Source organism: Castor canadensis, chromosome 8, assembly GCF_047511655.1.
Source record: "Castor canadensis chromosome 8, mCasCan1.hap1v2, whole genome shotgun sequence".
Taxonomy (NCBI): domain Eukaryota; kingdom Metazoa; phylum Chordata; class Mammalia; order Rodentia; family Castoridae; genus Castor; species Castor canadensis.
Window position 1 is genome coordinate 145,189,604 of NC_133393.1, and position 22,398 is coordinate 145,212,001.

Below are 22,398 nucleotides of genomic sequence, written 5' to 3' on the forward strand. Positions count from 1 at the left end.
GAGGAGAATGAGGTGGGGCTTGATGGAAAAGCCCTGACAACTAAAGGCAGCGGGGTACTCACCCATACAGTTGCCCCTAGATTTCTGGGTTCACATGTTTGTTTGCTTTTACTTTTAACTCTTTATCAACTCTGAATTTATATATGGTGGTCCAGTTGAGAGTGTAGTTTTATTCCCCTCACCCAATACTGAATTTCTCCTTTAGAATATATTGAATAATCTATTACTTCCTTATTGCTTTGCAAGGTCTGTGTGTTGGTGGTTATGAACCAGTCCTATTTTACAACCACAATCTTCTAATGCTCTCTTTTCATTTACTTTTATTGTATGATTTTGATAGTTGTGCATTTTGATTCATTTATTTATTCATAGGAAAATTATCACCTAATCACTCTTTTTAAAAAGTTCTTAGCTGTTTTCTCTCTGATCTCTTTTGTCTGTATTATTATTGCTTTTCCCCTCAGGTGAATTTAAGAATTCACTAATTAAGTTCCAAACAAATCCCATTAGGTATTTATTTGAGATTTCATTAAACTCATAAATTAATTTCAGAAGCATTAATGTACAGTTTTTCTCATACCTAATTTTTTCTATGTATTATAAATGTCCATTGTTCTTTTTCAGCAAATTTTTTTAGTATTTCCCATTGATTCTACTTATTCTGAGTAGTTTTATTCTACTCAGGATTCTGAGTTTTGGCTACCATTGTAAAATATCTTTTTGTAATTCTCTCATGGATTTTATTCATGTATATGAAATATGCAAATTTAGAAAATACTTATCTTCTATGAACTTATTTCACAAAGCTAGATTAAAAGATGTATATTTTAAAATTGATTCTCTGGTGTTTTATAAGGCCACAATTACATTATTGTACAAAATGATAATTTTGTCACCTTTATGACAATCATATCTCTTCCTGTTCATTCTAGTTGCATTGATAAGAATTTTCAGAACTGCACTAAATTATGAGGACAATAGGCTCTTATTTGCTGGCTTTTCCTCTAGCCTTAAGAGTTGGCTTTAGTTTTTTTCCTATTAAGGGTAATTTTGATAGTTGGTTTAAAATATAAAGTCTTGCTATGTTAATTAAAAAAAAATTCTCTGATTCCTAATTCCGCTCCCCCAAACTTGGGGATTGCTTTAAATGCTACTGACTGCTTTTCCTTCCCTTAGTAAAATTATTATTCTTATTTTCTTCTTAAATATAGCCATATGAAATGTTGCATTAACAGATCTCTTTATAATAAGTAAACTTTGCATTTCTTGGATGAGTCTTACTTGATCATTATGAATCATTCTTTTAATTTTGCTGCTGGATTTGGACTAGTAATATATTATTCAGGATTTTTGAATCTTCTGAATTTTATTGGAGATTTGTATTTCACTTTCACACTTTGGAATCAGGGCTGTGATGGCTGTACAAATGTAGGACATACTCACATCTCTCTATGCCTAGAACAATTTCTGCAGCGTGGGAGTTGGGGTCTGGAAAGTTCGAAAGCATACGTTCCAAGACAGTCTGGCACGGGAGATTTTGCAAAGTAATTCTTTGATAAATTCTTCAGTCTTCTATAGTCACTTATTTATTTGGGTTTTCGACTTTGCTTGAGTGAACTTTTCAAGTTTCTCTTTTCCCAGAATTGTTTTGCCTCCTTGAGATTCTCAAGTTTAGGCACATATAGATGTGTATAGTCTTAGTATTTTCTCTTCCTTATCAGCCACAAAATTTCTATTCTCAGTAATTTTTTTGTTTTATGTCAAAGATATCCATTTTATTCATAGTTTAAAGAACACTTTTTATATTTAAAAAGATTAGGAAATGTGTCTTATGCACTAAATTTCAAATTTCTATATAGATATTGTTAAGTTCTAAAACTAAAATAAACATTGTATTGTAAACTTGGGATGAGCAGAACACTACTTTAACCCAGACTGACTCTCTTCAAATATTGTCTCCCTCCTCTGCTGAGAAATCACCACACCTTTGAATAATGTACAAGTCACTACCATGTTTATTTAGGACACACGACCTTTTCCCCTAAAGAATATACTATCTAGCTTTGCTGTTTTTGAACTTTTAGTGAGTTGACTCATACTGTATGGTTTTTCTGTTCAGCATCAAGTTTTGAGATTCATTGTGATTTATGCATGTAGAGGGATTTTGTTTTTTCTGCAGTATGGATATTACATAATTATTTTGTCCATTTTGCTCTGCATGATCACTTAGATTGTTTCAAAGATTTTTCTCAGAAAAATGATGTTTCTATGGATATCCTTGCACATGTTTTCTAGTATCTGTGTGCAGGTTTTCCAGTTAGAATTTCAACACAGTCCCATGTTATTTTGAAGTTGTGGATTTGTTGATGTTAGAGTTTATATTCAAATAAAGAGCGGCATTGTTGGATCACAGGAAATTTGTGTAGGAGTTCCCAGCATGCCACACATCACCTCACATGATGATACCAAAGGATGATCTAGTGAGTGTTAAATCCTACTGGCATTTTAAAGATATGTTTATGTAATTATTACAATGGTCATTCATCCACAACATGGTTCAAAGTCAAAGTCTTGCTTTCATCTCTCCTCTCAATATATCCAGCTCTAAAAATCCCAACCAGAGTTAATCATCTGAGTTAGTTTCCATAACTTGATCCTTATAATACAAATGTAAAAAAATACATTTATGTTTTTACTTTCTTCCTTCTATATACAAAAATGTTATATTAGATATACCATTCTCCAGTTTGCTTTTTCACATAGCAGTATAATTTGGGGATCTTTATAAATCAATCTTAAGTAGCTAGATAATTTCTTTGGTTATTTTAACAGCTTATAATATTCCATTGTGTGGATTTACCATATTCAGCCTACTACTAATGGATGTTACATTGTTTTCAGCCTTTAGATTTTGAAAACAGTGCTGTAATAACTTATCATGTGTAGAATTTCATGGAATTAGTATTGCTAGGTCAAATGGTCTAGGCATTTGAAATATTTAGATATAAACTCTAAAATCAACAAGTCTGCTCCTTCAAAAAACTCTGTTGATATTTCTATTGGGATTATGTTAAAATTCTTCTATAAGAAGAATTTATAATATTGACTTTAAATTTCCAAAACAAGATAAATTTTTTTATTCCTACAAGTCTTTCTTAGTATACATTTGCATATTTTTGTTATCTATTTCCTAGTTATTTTATCTTTTTTATTGGGATTGTGAATGGGGCTGTTCTTAATAGCTGATGCTGAAATATACAAACAGTTCATTGTATGAATATGTGACAGATATATTAATTAGGTTAGTTGTGGTCTTCCAAAAAGCAGGTGCAAAGATAAGAATAAGACATGCAAGAGATTTATTAGTGGGAATGCTTCGAGAAGAGGGTGTCCAGGGAGGCTAGGAGATGCACTTGTGACACTGAATGAGAAGGGAAACTCAACAAGACTACTGAGGAGGAGTCCTGCAGCCAAAGGTATTCATCTGAGGTATTCCCATCTTCCATGTTTCCTAAAGGGAAACAGAAAACAGAGTTGTCATTGCAGTTGGTCTGAGGGCTGAAATTGTGCTCATTCTTTTTCTCTACCATCCATTCTAAGTTAAGTTTGCTCTTGCCTTTACAGGCCTTGGTGCCTTAACTTTAGTGTGACCTAAGCCTTTATTCCTGGGAAATATAAAACTTCAGTAATTATGTCCTCCTGCTAGTTAGATGAGGTAATGGGGGGTGGTGGGTCCCAAGGAGATGCTCAGTGGATTACCTTATTGTGTAAATGTAGCCCATCTCTTTGTGCTGATCAAGGTGAAGTGTCTCAGCCAGTCTAATGACTCCTCTGGTTCCTGACCATGGGGGGGCCAAAGCTCCCTGTTGGTAGCCATACCGCTTAGCCCAATGGAAACCTTGATATACCCTCTGGCAAAGGGAGACCAACTCTCTACCCCTGCAGATCCAGAGTTGAGAGAATGGGAAGCACAAAATACCCCAAGTGGGTCATTGGGAGTTATAGTAAATGGAGCTACTCCTGCTGCCAACTATTTTTCCATTTGAGGGTACAATACCATGCAGAGTTCTTTAATTTGACACGCATCTTGCATCCTGAAGAATGGTGCCCATCCTTCACAGTGCTCTCTTCAGCTGAGCTGCAGGAGCCATTGCAGTGTTTTATGAGGCTCCCCATCTCGGATGGTGCAGTGTGTTACAACCAGTGGAATGCATGGTCATGGGCCCACCCTCCACCTCCATCGCTTTGAAGTGCATTTCCTGGTCAAATGTTACTCTATGTGCGATTCTTTTCCTGGGGGTTAGGCATTCTATAAGCTCTAATCTCCCAGAAATTGATCTTCCTTAGTGTCTTTCCAACATCTGGAGGGTCTGACTTCAGCACACACAGGGTGATGAATTTCAGAGCACAGCATCTAGGCTATAGGTCAATTTTTCTCCCTATAGTCAGAGATCTAAGAGGTATGAATCAAGAGCACCAAACCAACTATCTTCCTGAAATTTCTTACAATGTTAACAGGTTTTTTCCCCCCAAATTAGAGTAATTTTTTTGGATTTACTTCTGGGTTAAAATAATATAATTTAAAAATAGTGATTGTTTATTTCTCTCATTTTAAAAGTTTTTTTGAACTTTTGTTAGGTTATATCATCTAGCCTTTCAAGTTTTGATGATAGCAAATGATCTTGTCTTATCTTCATCTTTTATTAGTCCATACATCCTGTGTTTATCTTTTACAAATTTTATATTTTTAATCCACTACCATGGTAGGCAGGTAAAATAGAATTTGGGGCAGCTACTGAGTCCTGTGTACCAACCTCAGATATCAGGCTTTTTTTTTTTTTTTTAAAAGTCTTAATTTAATGCTGTATTTTCTGAGCACATTTAAAATTTAATTTTATTGTGATAAGACTATTTAAAAGGAGATCTACCCTATTGAAATTTTAAGTATGCAATACAGTATTGTTAACTGCAGGCAGAGGTTGTACAGAACTCTAGAGCTTACTTATTTTGCTTAACTAAAATTTTATGATTGTTGAATAAAGAAAATATGGAATATACATGCCATGGAATATTACTCAGTCTTAAAAAAGAAGGAAATTCTTCAATTTTTAACAGCATGGATAAAATTTAAGGACATTGCACTACATGCAATAAGGCCGTCATAGAAGGGTAAATACTGCATGGTTCCACTTAATATGTTGTATCTAAAATAATCAAATTCCTAATAGGAAGAATGAAAGAGTGGTTGCCAGGAACTGAGGGGAGAGATGGGGAACAGATCATATACAGCTAGAAATTCCACAAAACTCACATATACCGAATGCAGCTGTCCTGCAGTTTAAACACAGCAAATACCATGCCACACCAGGTGATTGAAAGTTTGATGAAAATGTTTTTTTCTCTGTCATGGACCGTTTGCCACAGCAAACTCAAGAAAAGCTGCTGTTGTGGAATCAGCCTGAGCTGCCTGCACTCTGGATGCACCGTCGTGCTGCAAATGCCCTTTCTACCTTAATATTTCCTTGTTACTACAGACCAGTGTTCTTAGGCTGCAAAGCGCCGCAAGGGAATCCAGACTGCCAGCCCTCCTCCCAAAGGTTCTGATTCAGTAGATCAAGGGTGAAGACCAGGAATTTGCCTTTCTCACGGGCTTCCAGGCACCATTGATGCTGTGGGACTTGGGACTGCATGGACAGTCCATTACGGTGGACCTGGCACATGCTGGGAATAGAAAGTCAGCACCTGTACTTCCCGGTACTGCACAACTGTGTACTGACATTACTGCTGCACTGTCCTTTAAGAAGCCAGGGTGGCACTCACCTTTGCATATGGCTCCGTGTAGATGGAGCTGCATCTATTTGCCTATGGGTAAAGCTGCCACACGCTGAACTCACCAGCCAACACAGACTACTACATATTACCATGCAGGGCTTGAAGGGCCATGCCTTAGAAGTTAGAAGTGAGCTCATTGCAAGTCTACAAATTGCAAAGTCAAAATGCCCAACCTTACCGTTAAGTTCAGTGTTTAATGTTACATGTTCTGTAGCCCAATGCTACATGTAACACACGTGCATGTTAGATAGCTACATGGCTTTAAGGAAGAATATGTCCCTTTAATTCAGTTTAACACTTCTGTCTTTTACTGTGGGGCATTAGTTAATTTTTCTAAGTGGTAATTACTACATTTTGATTCATTCCTATTATGCTTTTTAAATGTATCTTCCTAACCATTCTAGCCATTTTAAGAGATTAATTATGTTTTCATCGACACCTACTTTTCCCTTTTAATTTGGAAATTCCTTACTTTCTATTCTTTTAGTAGTTACCCTAGAAGTTTTAACTTACTTATATACAACTCAGTCAAGAGTTAATCAGCACCTTGATTCTCCTCTGCATCATGCAGAATAACCTTTACTTTCCCTCAATTTTTATTTGATTGTCAGCAAAGATTTGCCTTCTATGTTGGCTATTTTGATTTGACCATCACACACTGTGTACATGTACCAAAACATTAATTGTGCCCCCAAAATATGGACAACTATTATGTGACAACTAAATATAAAAATAAATAAAAATAAAAAGTTGGCATTGCTATTTTTTTGGTGGGACTGGGGTTTGAACTCTGGGCTTTGTGCTTGCAAAGCAGGTTCTCTACCACTTTACCCACACCTTTGGTCCATTTTGCTCTGGTTATTTTAGAAATGAGGGTCTTGCTAACTTTTGCCCAGGCTGGTCTTGAACCACAATCTTCCTGATCTCAGCTTCCCAAGTAGCCAGGATTACAAGTGAGCGCCTGGCTCACCTGTTTTGTATCTCCAGTGTTAGGGGTGGATTTGCACAAAGGTTGCGAGAAATTTTACTTGTTCCTGAAGTTAATCATTAACTCATGTTCTTATAATTCCAATAAAATCTAAAACTTTATTTGATCTTCAATGAAAATGCCTTAAATTTGCCAAGGTGTTTAGGGTTATACATCCTAGCTGTCAGGGATTTGGAAATATTATTTATTGTCTTCCTACTTCTACTCCCACCGAGAGAAGGAAAACAGTTATCTGATTGTTATCCTCCCTGTAGTGAATTCTCTCTTTCCACTGTATTTTAAGATGTTCTTGTCTTCCATTGTTGTGCATAAATGCAGGTGTTAGTTTCATTCATCTTAATCATGTTTCGTCATACCTTCTCATTCCAAACTCTAGAGTGCTATAATTATTTGAAAAAAAAATCCAGCCGTCATGTCTTCAAATATTGCACCTTCTCCACTGTCTTTAAGATCTTCTTGTGGAACAGATTAGACACATGTTAGATGGTCTCATTTTTTGCTCTACACTCAAAAACTTCTTTTTCGTGCTGTTTTCTCTCGGTTGCTCTGTGCTAATTTTATGCAGTTTTGCATTATTTCTTCAGTTCTACTTTTTTGATTTACCAATCCTCTATTCAGATGTGTTAATGTACTCTTTAATTTGTCTAAAGGTTTCACTTCTTATTATGCTTCATGCATTCTTTCTCCAGAAGCTCTTTTTGGTTCTTTTTACAATCCACTTTTTTTGTGATGGTCTTATTTTCTTATATTTTCAGCAATTTTTTCTTTGTACTGATAATTAGTCCTAAAATGAGACAATATATGTAATATCTAATCATTATTTTCCAATGTGATATACATAACATAAAATTTACCATTTAACCATTTCAAGTGTCAAGTTCTCTGGTATTAAGTGCATTCACTTTGCCATGCAACACACACCACCGTTCATTTCCAAAACTTTTTTTACTCTTCAGACAATAACTCCCCATTCTCTCTTTTCCATAGCCATGGGCAAGCAGCAGCCTGTGTGTATCAATTTAATTACTTTGGGTGTGTTTTAAGTGGCATTGTACTGTATGTGTCTTTTTGTATAAGGCCTATTTCACTTACCATAGTATCTTCATAGTTCATCTATATGGTAGCATGTGTTGTAGTTTTATTCCTTTTTAGAGTTAAATAATACTCTATTATTTATACCATATTTTGTTTATCTATCCATCCACTCTCCATTGTATTCCATTGGTCTATATGTCTGTCTTTATACCAGTATCACGTTGTGCTGATTACTGTTGCTTTGTAGAAGGTATGGAAAGCAAGTATTTGTTTTCCAATTTTGGTTTTCCTCTTTAAGATTGTTTTTAACTATTTCTATTTTTGTTTTTTGCAACACTGGGGTTTGAACTCAAGGCCTCATGCTTCCTATAAGCAGGCAGTTTACCACTTGAACCACTCTGCCAGCCCCCATGAATGTTAGGAAGAAATGATTCTATTTCTGTAAAACACGGTCTTTGAGATTTTGATAGGAATTGCATTGAACAGTCATTTTGAATTCTTTGGCTTTCAGTTAATTAAATATCCAATTATATATTACCTACTTGATAATTCTTATGTCTACCATCACAGTGTGTGTGTGCGTGAGTTGTTGTTTCACATCATGGTTGCTTCATTCCTCATTAGGTCCTGTGATTTATAATTTTGAGGTCATGTTCTCTGAAACTTTATCTATGGGAGTTTTTGAAGTAAAAATTTAAGGTGCATTTCTCCACAGAGAATTATATTTGCTACTGCCAGTGGCAGTGTTCATCAGTCCAGGATACTTTATAGTCTGTCTTCTTTTTTGAGGGCAGTGATCAAAATAGTTAAAATTCATATAAGGTAAGGATCCCCTGGGTGACCCAAGTTTAAGAGAAACAAGAATCTGTGTTATATAATCCATATATATATAATCTGGAAGAGAAAGAGACAGAGAGAGAGAGAGAGAGACTCCCGTGAGAGGGGGATGGATTTATGCAACGGTCTCGGTTATGCATGTGCCTCAGGTTTGTCTTCTGGTTATGTGTCTTATCCCCCAAATACATAGAACCCTTAAAATCCAGTCAAAGTCACGAGGGGGTGACACAAGAAGAGCAAGTCTCACTTGCCTCTCTGCCTTTGCTTTTTGTATTTAGTTTTCTGTCATCTAGGACTGTGTCACCTCCTAGCCAGCGACAGCCTGCATTTGAAACCCCAAGTCCCAAATTTTGTGTGTTGTTCTGAGCTCAGTCTGAATACCCACTCTTGTCATATTCCCTGTATTGAAAGTCTGGGAATAACTTTCAGAATTTAATAAAAAATTCTATTTTTTTTTTCATTTTTCTTTTATTATTCATATGTGCATACAAGGCTTGGTTTATTTCTCCCCCCTGCCCCCACCCCCTCCCTTACCACCCACTCCACCCCCTCCCGCTCCCCCCCTCAATACCCAGCAGAAACTATTTTGCCCTTATCTCTAATTTTGTTGTAGAGAGAGTATAAGCAATAATAGGAAGGAACAAGGGGTTTTTCTGGTTGAGGTAAGGATAGCTATACAGGGCATTGACTCACATTGATTTCCTGTGCGTGGGTGTTACCTTCTAGGTTAATTCTTTTTAATCTAACCTTTTCTCTAGTTCCTGGTCCCCTTCTCCTATTAGCCTCAGTTGCTTTTAAGGTATCTGCTTTAGTTTCTCTGCATTAAGGGCAACAAATGCTAGCTAGTTTTTTAGGTGTCTTACCTATCCTCACCCCTCCCTTGTGTGCTCTAGCTTTTATCATGTACTCATTGTCCAATCCCCTTGTTGTGTTTGCCCTTGATCTAATGTCCACATATGAGGGAGAACATACAATTTTTGGTCTTTTGAGCCAGGATAACCTCACTCAGAATGATGTTCTCCAATTCCATCCATTTACCAGCGAATGATAACATTTCGTTCTTCTTCATGGCTGCATAAAATTCCATTGTGTATAGATACCACATTTTCTTAATCCATTCGTCTGTGCTGGGGCATCTTGGCTGTTTCCATAACTTGGCTATTGTGAATAGTGCCGCAATACACATGGATGTGCAGGTGCCTCTGGAGTAACAGTCTTTTGGGTATATCCCCAAGAGTGGTATTGCTGGATCAAATGGTAGATCGATGTCCAGCTTTTTAAGTAGCCTCCAAATTTTTTTCCAGAGTGGTTGTACTAGTCTACATTCCCACCAACAGTGTAAGAGGGTTCCTTTTTCCCCGCATCCTCGCCAACACCTGTTGGTGGTGGTGTTGCTGATGATGGCTATTCTAACAGGGGTGAGGTGGAATCTTAGTGTGGTTTTAATTTGCATTTCCTTTATTGCTAGAGATGGTGAGCATTTTTTCATGTGTTTTCTGGCCATTTGAATTTCTTCTTTTGAGAAAGTTCTGTTTAGTTCACATGCCCATTTCTTTATTGGTTCATTAGTTTTGGGAGAATTTAGTTTTTTAAGTTCCCTGTATATTCTGGTTATCAGTCCTTTGTCTGATGTATAATTGGCAAATATTTTCTCCCACTCTGTGGGTGTTCTCTTCAGTTTAGAGACCATTTCTTTTGATGAACAGAAGCTTTTTAGTTTTATGAGGTCCCATTTATCTATGCTATCTCTTAGTTGCTGTGCTGCTGGGGTTTCATTGAGAAAGTTCTTACCTATACCTACTAACTCCAGAGTATTTCCTACTCTTTCTTGTATCAACTTAAGAGTTTGGGGTCTGATATTAAGATCCTTGATCCATTTTGAGTTAATCTTGGTATAGGGTGATATACATGGATCTAGTTTCAGTTTTTTGCAGACTGCTAACCAGTTTTCCCAGCAGTTTTTATTGAAGAGGCTGCTATTTCTCCATCGTATATTTTTAGCTCCTTTGTCAAAGATAAGTTGCTCATAGTTGTGTGGCTTCATATCTGGATCCTCTATTCTGTTCCACTGGTCTTCATGTCTGTTTTTGTGCCAGTACCATGCTGTTTTTATTGTTATTGCTTTGTAATATAGTTTGAAGTCAGGTATTGTGATACCTCCTGCATTGTTCTTTTGACTGAGTATTGCCTTGGCTATTCGTGGCCTCTTGTGTTTCCATATAAATTTCACAGTAGATTTTTCAATCTCTTTGATGAATGTCATTGGAATTTTGATGGGAATTGCATTAAACATGTAGATTACTTTTGGGAGTATAGACATTTTTACTATGTTGATTCTACCAATCCATGAGCATGGGAGATCTCTCCACTTTCTATAGTCTTCCTCAATCTCTTTCTTCAGAAGTTTATAGTTTTCCTTGTAGAGGTCTTTCACGTCTTTTGTTAGGTTTACACCTAGGTATTTGATTTTTTTTGAGGCTATTGTAAATGGAATTGTTTTCATACATTCTTTTTCCATTTGCTCATTGTTAGTGTATAGAAATGCTAATGATTTTTCTATGTTGATTTTATATCCTGCTACCTTGCTATAGCTATTGATGATGTCTAGAAGCTTCTGAGTAGAGTTTTTTGGGTCTTTAAGGTATAGGATCATGTCGTCTGCAAATAGGGATATTTTGACAGTTTCTTTACCTATTTGTATTCCTTTTATTCCTTCTTCTTGCCTAATTGCTCTGGCTAGGAATTCCAGTACTATGTTGAATAGGAGTGGAGATAGTGGGCATCCTTGTCTGGTTCCTGATTTTAGAGGGAATGGTTTTAATTTTTCTCCGTTAAGTATAATGCTGGCTGTAGGTTTGTCATATATAGCTTTTATAATGTTGAGGAACTTTCCTTCTATTCCTAGTTTTCTTAGAGCTTTTATCATGAAATGATGTTGGATCTTATCAAAGGCTTTTTCTGCATCTATTGAGATGATCAAGTGGTTTTTGTCTTTGCTTCTGTTAATGTGGTTTATTACGTTTATTGATTTTCGTATGTTGAACCACCCCTGTATCCCTGGGATGAAGCCTACCTGGTCGTGGTGAATGATCTTTTTGATGTGTTGCTGAATTCGGTTTGCCATTATTTTGTTGAGGATTTTTGCATCAATGTTCATTAAGGAGATTGGCCTATAGTTCTCCTTTTTGGAGGTGTCTTTGCCTGGTTTTGGGATAAGTGTAATACTGGCTTCATAAAATGTGTTTGGCAGTTTTCCTTCCCTTTCTATTTCATGGAACAGTTTAAGGAGGGTTGGTATCAGTTCTTCTTTAAAGGTCTGATAGAATTCAGCAGAGAATCCATCAGGTCCTGGACTTTTCTTTTTGGGGAGACTCTTGATTGCTGCTTCAATTTCATTTTGTGTTATAGGTCTATTCAGGTGATTAATTTCCTCTTGGTTCAGTTTTGGATGATCATATGTATCTAGAAATCTGTCCATTTCTTTTAGATTTTCAAATTTATTTGAATATAGGTTCTCAAAGTAGTCTCTGATGATTTCCTGGATTTCCATGGTGTTTGTTGTTATCTCCCCTTTTGCATTCCTGATTCTACTAATTTGGGTTTTTTCTCTCCTCATTTTAGTCAGGTTTGCCAGGGGTCTATCGATCTTGTTTATTTTTTCAAAGAACCAACTTTTTGTTTCATTAATTCTTTGTATGGTTTTTTTGGTTTCTATTTCGTTGATTTCAGCTCTTATTTTTATTATTTCTCTCCTTCTATTTGTTTTGGGATTTGCTTGTTCTTGTTTTTCTAGGAGTTTGAGATGTATCATTAGGTCATTGATTTGGGATCTTTCAATCTTTTTAATATATGCACTCATGGCTATAAACTTTCCTCTCAGGACTGCCTTAGCTGTGTCCCATAGGTTCCGGTAGGTTGTGTTTTCATTTTCATTGACTTCTAGGAACTTTTTAATTTCCTCTTTTATTGCATCGATGATCCATTCTTCATTAAGTAATGAGTTATTTAGTTTCCAGCTGTTTGCATGTTTTTTGTCTTTACTTTTGTTGTTGAGTTCTACTTTTACTGCATTGTGGTCAGATAGTATGCATGGTATTATTTCTATTTTCTTATATTTGCTGAGGCTTGCTTTGTGCCCTAGGATATGATCTATTTTGGAGAAGGTTCCATGGGCTGCTGAGAAGAATGTATATTGTGTAGAGGTTGGATGAAATGTTCTGTAGACATCTACTAGGTCCACTTGGTCTATTGCATATTTTAGATCTTGGATTTCTTTATTGAGTTTTTGTTTGGATGACCTATCTATTGATGATAATGGAGTGTTAAAGTCTCCCACAACCACTGTGTTGGCGTTTATATATGCTTTTAGGTCTTTCAGGGTATGTTTGATGAAATTGGGTGCGTTGACATTGGGTGCGTACAGATTGATGATTATTATTTCCTTTTGGTCTATTTCCCCTTTTATTAGTATGGAATGTCCTTCTTTATCTCGTTTGATCAATGTAGGTTTGAAGTCTACTTTGTCAGAGATAAGTATTGCTACTCCTGCTTGTTTTCGGGGGCCATTGGCTTGGTAAATCTTCTTCCAGCCTTTCATCCTAAGCATATGCTTATTTCTGTCGGTGAGATGAGTCTCCTGTAAGCAACAAATTGTTGGATCTTCTTTTTTAATCCATTTTGTCAAACGGTGTCTTTTGATGGGTGAATTAAGTCCATTAACATTAAGTGTTAGTACTGATAGGTATGTGGTGATTCCTGCCATTTAGTTATCTTAGTTGTTTGAAGGTTTGATTGTGTGTACCTAACTTGATGTTACTCTCTACTGTCTTGCTTTTTCTTATCCTGTGGTTTGGTGCTACCTGCCTTTTCATGGTTAAGTTGGGTGTCACTTTCTGTGTGCAGGATCCCTTGCAGAATCTTTTGTAATGGTGGCTTTGTGGTCACATATTGTTTTAGTTTCTGCTTATCATGGAAGACTTTTATTGCTCCATCTATTTTGAATGATAGCTTTGCTGGGTAGAGTATCCTGGGGTTGAAGTTATTTTCATTCAGTGCCCGGAAGATCTCACCCCACGCTCTTCTTGCTTTTAATGTTTCTGTTGAGAAGTCTGCTGTGATTTTGATGGGTTTACCTTTGTATGTTACTTGTTTTTTCTCTCTTGCAGCCTTCAATATTCTTTCCTTAGTTTCTGAACTTGTTGTTTTAATGATGATATGTCGTGGAGTAGTTCTATTTTGATCTGGTCTGTTTGGTGTCCTGGAGGCCTCTTGCATTTGTATGGGAATATCTTTCTCTAGATTTGGGAAATTTTCCGTTATTATTTTGTTGAATATATTACGCATTCCCTTGGCTTGCACCTCTTCTCCTTCTTCGATGCCCATGATTCTCAAGTTTGGTCTTTTGATGGAGTAAGTGAGTTCTTGCATTTTCTTTTCACAGGTCTTGAGTTGTTTAATTAATAGTTCTTCAGTTTTTCCTTTAATTGCCATTTCATCTTCAAGTTCTGAGATTCTGTCTTCTGTTTGTTCTATTCTGCTGGATTGGCCTTCCGTTTTGTTTTGCAGTTCTGTTTCGTTCTTTTTTCTGAGGTTTTCCATATCCTGGCTGTTTTCTTCTTTATTGTTGTCTATTTTTGTCCTGAGTTCATTTATCCATTTATTCATTGTGTTCTCTCTTTCACTTTGGTGTTTATACAGTGCTTCCATGGTTTCCTTTATTTCTTCTTTTGCTTTTTCAAATTCTCTATTTTTATTGTCTTGGAATTTCTTGAGTGTCTCCTGTACATTTTGGTTGACCCTATCCAGTATCATCTCTATAAAATTCTCATTGAGTACTTGTAGTATGTCTTCTTTTAAATTATTCTTGTAGGCTTCATTGGGTCATTTGGCATAGTTTATCTTCATTTTGTTGGAGTCTGGCTCTGAGTTTCTGTTCTCTTCATTCCCCTCTGGTTCCTGTACTAATTTTTTGCTGTGGGGAAACTGGTTTCCTTGTTTTTTCTGTCTTCCTGTCATTGTCCTTGGTGTTGTTACTGTCCCTGTACTGTGTGTAATTAAATATTTTCTAGCTTGTAATAATAACAATGGTAATATTGAGAATGGAAGAGTGAGGTGAGATGGAAAGCAAGTAGTTAAAGAGAAGGGGAAAACAAATATACAGACAAGAGGGAGAAAGCAGAACAAGGTATCAGATAAGAGAGTTTCAAAGGTATAAACAGGGAGTGTTAGTGTACTAATCGACAGTAAGCTGAACAGACAATAGAGTGACAGAGAGAGGATTGAAAATCAAAGATAAAAAATAAAAAATAAGTATATGAAAGTAATATCTATTTATAAAAATGAATTAAAATAAAATGGAAAATAGAAAATTAAAAAAAAAAAACAAAAACAAAAAACAAAAAACCAAAAAACTTCCAAGTTTATATGCAATGCAATTTCAGTCTTAATAATTTGGATGTCCGTCTCAATCTCCAGTCCTGGAGTTGGTGCCTCAGATGTTGTTCTGTAGTTGTCTCATCAAAGGGGATGCATAAAGTAGAACAAAACTACACTCACACACACACAGAAGATAAAAAAAAAAAAAAGTCCCACCAAGTGTCCCCAGTTCAAATGCAATACAGTTTCAGTAAGTTTTTCGGCTTGCAGGTGTAATTCGGTTGTTCTCTTATCAAAGGTAGGGAGAAAAAGAAAAAAAAGCGTCTGGAGGCAGTTCTGAGAGTGGTATCTGCAACTGTGGCTTGCCTGCCTGCTGCTCTCAGCCTGTAGCTGGCGGCGTTATTTATGCAGATCTCTGGGGTGAGCTTAGCACTCACCTGGTCCCACAGGCTTTGTTTGCTCAGAGTTCTCCTGTGGGGGGGGGGGGGCTCTGCTACCGGCTTTTCCCTTTCCAAGCACTGGGAAAGGTGACACTGCCCCGCGTTGTCAGGCCTGCGTGTTTATTTACAGTTCACGTGGGAAGTGGGTCTTCCCTCCTCTCACAAGCGTCCCCGCTCCTGGTTGCTGGCGCGCCCCGCTCCCGCCAGAGCCTCTCCGGCCCGCCCGGCTCATTTATTTACAGTCCCGGGAAGGATTCCCTTCCCCCAGTCTTCAGCGCTCAGGGCGCCCCACCCTCTTTCCAGCGTCTTAACTGTTCTTATTGCTTAGTACTCAGTTTCTCTTTTTTTCCCGGGTGGAGGTCAGTCTGTCCAGGGGGCTATGCTGCTCTGGCCCAGGCTTGTCTGTGGGGGAACCGCGGTACCATGAAGCTCACCTGGTCCGCGTCTTCCCACGCCGGGCGCCGGCCACTGGCGGCCCCCGGGGGCCTCCTCGGTTCTCCGTTTAACGTGAAGTGGAGATTCTCTGTGCCGGCTGGAGATGTGGAGGAGTCAAAGTTATGCCTTTTCTCGGTGATTATGCCTGCAAAGTGTGTCTCCAGCGTCTCTCCAAGATTTCACTATAGGAGGCTCGCTTTCTGCTTCCTACCTCTAGCCGCCATCTTGGAATTCTCCAAAAATTCTATTTTATTTACTTGTAATTCACAAATATCTGTTTTTAATATCATTTCCTCCTTTCTTCATGTTGATTTTGGTGTTAGTGTCTTTTAAAATTAAATACTTAGTAACGCTAATTGCCTTCTTTTCTGTTTAATAATGAAAGCTTTTATGGGATTTGACTTTAGGTAAAGGATAACCTTTCCACATTGGTTTTGATAAATATTGTTCTTATTTTTGCTATTTTCTAAATAGCATATAATTAAAATTTTCTATTTCTTCTCTCAACCAACCCTTATTTAACAGAATGTTGTTTAATTTCCCACTGATTTTCTCACATTGTTTTGATTACATTTTGTGATTAATTTCTGGCTTTAATGCAATGTTGCTGGAGAATATGGCCTATACAATTTCTACCATATAATTAAATTCTGTAAATATCACATGAATACTTACAAAGATGTACTTTCTGTTAGGTGTTAATATAATTATATATCCCCTTTTATTAATCTTATAATACTGTTTCATTTATTAAATCTCATATGCCCTCCTTCACTTTCTATTTTTCAAAAGATGGATAAAAGTATATTAAAATATTTTGTACACCAATTGTATTTTTATAAATATCTCATTTCATGCCTAAAAGGGTTTTTTTCATATTTTTGTCTTATTTCTAACTCTTTAACATGCAAGATTCTTTTATCTTCATCCTGGAATTAATTTTTTCCTCAATTCAAAATGACCTTTTGGAATATTTTTCCCTTGAATTCTACTTTTTCTGATGTTGTTGTTATCAGTTTTGGAGACTTTTTGTTTAAATTTACTCAAATCTTCCTCTTCTTGTCTTTTCTTGAAATATAATTTATATGCTTGTCATTTACCTATATAAAATGTACAATTAAACACTTTTAGTATATACACAGAGATGTGCAACCTTCGATGCAATAAACTTTAGAATATTTTGTTAATTCCAAAGGAAAACCTATATCTGTCAGTGGTTCCTCGTCATATCCCTCCCCACTCTCGACTACTAAACCCTACAAACCATTTACCAACTCTGATAGATTTGCTTAATCTGAACAGTTCATATGGATTGAATCATATGATAAGTGGCCTTTTGTGAGTGGCTTCTTTTACTTAGCATGATGTTTTTAGGTTCATCCATGCTGCAGAGTGCATCAACCATTGTTCTTTTGTATTGTTGAATATTCCACGATATTGGCAACACATTTTATTTATCCATTTATTGGTGATGCACAATTGAGTTCTTTCCACATTTTGGACCTTTGAATAATGCTGAATTGGACATCTTTGTGCAACTTTTTGTATGAACATATGATTTTATTTCTCTTGGGTTGAGTATATTCCACATATGAAATGTATTTTACCTTTGTTTTAATCCTTTGAGGAACTGCCAAGCTGTTCTTCAAAGAGGCTGCAGCATTGTACAATCCCATCAGCAGTGTACGTGGGTTCCACTTTTCATCCTAGTCTATGCTATTGTGTATCTTTATGATGGTAGCCATTCCAATGGATGTGAAGTTCTGTCTTTGTAGCTCTCATTTGCAATTCTCTGATGACTATTCTCTGAAGAGATAGCGAGCTTCTCTTCAGGCATTTAGTGACTATTTGCACAAATTCTTTGGAGAAGTGTCTATTAGACCCTAAGCCCAGTTTTTAGTTATTTATTTGTTTTTTGAGTTTTAAAATATGTTCTTTATATATTTTGTTCTATTTTTATTCTATTATTGTACTGGAGGTACATTGTGACATTTACAAAAGTTCTTAGAATATATCATAGTTAAATTCACCCCCTCTATCATTCTCCTTTATCCCTCCCTAACCTATTCCTGAAATAGTTTTGACATGTCTTGTTTTTCTATTTTCATACATGAGTACATAATATTTTCACCACATTTGGCCCCTTTCACTCTTTCTTTATATCCTATCCCCTCCCACTGGTACCAACCCCCAAACAACACCTGTTTTACCTTCCTAGTCTCCATTTTGGAAAAAAAGACATTTTTGTTTGTTTACGATAGCTTAGAATTTCCATGTGACATCTCTATGTATGTATGCATTATAACTCAAATTGATTCATGCCCTCCCTCTGTTTTTCTACTTTCTACCTTAGTCCCTTTTCTATGGCTATTTCAACAGGTTTAGAAATTCTGTATTCATTCTTGTATTTAAAGTGCATCAACCACATTCACCTTCTTTTACCCTCCTTCTCTTGCATATGACTCCCCTTAGTGTGACCTGTTTTTCATAATATTGCTTGTATTTGTATTGTGTCTATTTCCCACATAGAGAAAACAGGTGGCCTTTGTCTCTCTGAGCCAAGTTAACTTCATTTACAATCATATGTAATTTGCAAATATTTCCTCCCATCCCATGGGCTGTCAGTTTATTTTCTAAATGATGCCCTTTGTAGCACACATATTTTCCATTCAGATGAAGTCTAATTTATTTTTTCTTTTGTTGATTATGCTTTTGGTGTCAGATTTAAGAAATCATTGCCTAATTCAAAGACAGAGAATATATACCTATTTTTTTCAAAGAGTTTTATGTGTTCTGCTCTTATGTTTTAGATGTTTGATCCATTTTTGAGTTAATTTTTATATATGATGTGAGTCCAACTTCATAGGCGCAAGTGTTCTTTTTATCATTAATTTTTTAATTCACTATTGGTGTCTCTTGTATGCAGCAGATTTAGAATCATTTGGCCACATCAGAGATTATATTCTTTATTTAGTGTAGGGATATGATTATGTTTGAATTGATATGCTTTGTTTATGCCATCACTGTTACGCCATCTTGATATTTCCATTGCATTATCTCAATTGCTATACTGACAGTCTTCCCTTTGCAAAAATGACATTTATATTTATCTTCTATATTTCTCCAAAGAGAGAAGTATGTAGAAAATTTTGCACTTGAATCCCCTCTATATAGTAAGAGGGATGAGCATTACCTTGTATATTCCTATTTATCACCTTCCCAGTTTTGATCATAAATAACTGTCATTGGATATGTAGTATTTAAATTGTGGATTATTTCTGTACATATATGCACATATACTTTGATCAATACTATAAGATCATTTTCTCTTGAAAATGACTCCTGTCTAGTTCTTGGCTGTTGATGTTACTTTCTTTCATTGATCTTTGTCTCTGAAGGTTATTCCATTTTTCTTCTTCTTCACTTGCCATCCTGCCATTTTCTCTGATTATTCCATTTGAAAGCTTAGTCCATTTGTTTTTAATTTTTAATATTGGCTGGTGACCACACTTAATGTCATAAAGTGTCTTTAAGAATTGCTTATCTGTGCACAGATACTGACCTGTGGCACTTTAACTGTTACTGCTTTCTAAGTAGTTCTATAATTTTCCTCATGACTTCACCTCACCCTCTGGTTTAATTGGAATTTATTTTATAGATAGCTGAAAGTATTTAGTAAGCTATCTTATCACTGATTTATAATATTACATTAAACTAAGAGAAGATAGTGTATAAAATGTGATTGTCGGGGTATGTCTTATGCGTCTCATGTGATCTTTACATTTGACTTTTTCAAATGTCCCATGACGCTCCAAGACAGAAGCTAATGTCTTTTTTGTTGGGTGTATGCATATACTAACAGTGTTATTCAAATTTTCTAAATGGTGTTTTCTGTATCTGCTTAAAGTAATTGAAATCTCCAAATAAAATAGTTGATTTATCTCTACCCATGGTTCTGTCACTTGTTGCTTTTAAATATTTTGAGTCTCTATCTTTTGTAACTATGTTTTGTGATAATAATATTCATCAGCTATTGTTTATTTTGCTGGTTCATGGTGTTTCTTTTTTTGCTTTTGTTGTTTTTGTCTTGAGTTTTATTTCTGTGAATATTAACATGGCTATTTTAGCTTTTCTATTGTTCACATTTGTCATGTCTTTTTTATATTCAAGTTTTTATGCATCCTATGATTAAGGCAGACAGTTATATATATTTTAAGTCATTTTTTCCTGTTTGTATTCTCTAGACCTTGTCATTAACAATATCTGCAATGTTCCCATAACCTCCATTTCATGCATCCCACTCTCTCATCTGTCTCCTATAATTCCCGCTCTAACCCACAGAGCTCTGTCCAGTCCACTGGTCTTCCCTGAAATCTTCTTCCCTTTCCGGAAAAACTAGCTTCTTGCAGCTTCCTCCATTTCAATTTATGGCAACTGTTCTGCTTTCATTTACTCAAGCCAAAAGCCTTAGGATCATCCTTAATTCTTGTCTTCCTCTGATAGTCCCTATCAATTGGATAAGGACTATCCAGGGAATGGTACTGCCTTCCTTTTTGCAATACTCTCAGAATCCCGTGGCTTCTCATGACCTCCAGAGATATCACCTAGCCTGAGCCACCACTGACTCTCGCCAATTCTTGGAATAGCTTCCTGATTGATCCTGCCCATGAGCTAGTGCTCATCACAGCAACCAAGAGATTCTTGTAAAAGTTAAGTTTAGACTATGCCACTCTTTGAAAGGGCTCCCATTCCACTCAAAGTCACAATCTGAGTTCTCCTGGGTCCTGAGAGAGCCAGCCTTCTCCAATATCTTCTCCCACTCTCCCTACTTGCTCCATGGCCGTGACACTGGCTTCCCTGCTGTTCTTCTAGTACATTCCCTCCAACACATTTCCTCCTTGGGGTGTTTTACTCTGGCTGTTTCCTGTGACTGAACTGCTCTTTTCCATGATATCCCGTGGCTAACGATTACCTCTTTCCTGTTATTGCTTAGATCTCATTCCCTCAAATGAGGCTGACTTCTGGTTACTTTATTTAGTATTTCAGCTTTTCATTAGCTTCTCCATTCCCAGCTCATCTCATCTCCCCAAACTTCTACTCTTTAACTCTTTATCCTCCTTTATGCTCTCACTTTTCAACAGCTCAGTTAAGTTTTTTTTTTTTTTTTAGTGAAGAATCTTCTTTATCTCTGTTAGAAAACCTTTGAAAGAGCTACTGGATGGTTGGTTGGGAAAGGTCTTGATGATGATTTTTGTCTGTTACTTATAGCATTTATTTTAGAAATCTCATAAACATCCATGCTGTCAGTGGGGCATGACATAAAGCAGTGATTTCATTTTAACTCACGCTGACTGGTGATGCCAGTAGAATGAAATCCAGTTCCCCATCCCTTACTATGCAAGAAACACCCATTACATTTCTAAGATCTCAGATGACTAGTAAGAGAAGTAAGATAGATGCCGATACTAGGATCTGGATGGGACCGTGTCTGAGTGATTTAGTTGTTGTGTTTTTAACAAACTTTTAATTTTAGAAAAATTTTAAGTTTATAGGATTATTATGAAGAATAATGAAAACTATGTAGACATTCTACAGTTTCCCTTGTCAACCCCTTATGTTGGCATGGTTTATTCATCACAATTAATAAATCAACATTGCTACATGATCAGTAACCTAAAGCTCACACTTTATTCAGATTAGTAATGTCCTTTTTCGTTCAAAAGTCCTATCCATGACACCAAACTACATTTAGTTGTCCTTTCTCGTCAGTGTTCTTTTGTTTGTGATGGTGTCTCATACTTTCCTTGCTTTAATGATCTTGAAAATTTTGACCAGATATTTTGAAAATATTCCTCAGTTGAGATTTTTCTGATGTTTATCTAATAATTAGACTGGTTTTAAGAGGGTTTGTGTGTGTGTGTGGAGGGGAAGACCACAGAGATAAAGTGCCATTTTTATGATATTCTAAAAGGACATAACACTGTGTGTGATATCATAACAGGTGGCAATAAAAGAGGGAAATAGATGTTCAATGTGAGGATTTATTTAAATCTGGTTAGCGGTCGGGGTTTTAAAAATAAGCTCCTGGCTAAAAGTGCCAAAGGCCTCAAATTCTTCTAATACCCTTGCTTTCACCTCTCCTCTTTACTTAGGACTTTCCTAAATACAACTCCTGGGCATGTAACTTGCAGGTCTTTTGGATGTGACCCACGTCATTATACAGGAGCCCTGTTGGTATGGTGGAAGAGGAAGGAAGGGCCATGTTCTATGATGCACAAGCTTTTAGTGGCCTGTGTCTATGTCTGTGACTTTCACAAGTGCTTCTTACACTACTTTGCTCTTAGGTGAGGCAGGAAGACTAAGAGAGCTGGAGTTAGAAGAATGCCCTTCCTCTGGGACTCTGGGAAGCAACTTCAGTGAAGTCTTCTCTTCTGAAGTAAGCTTTAGTTATAGAGA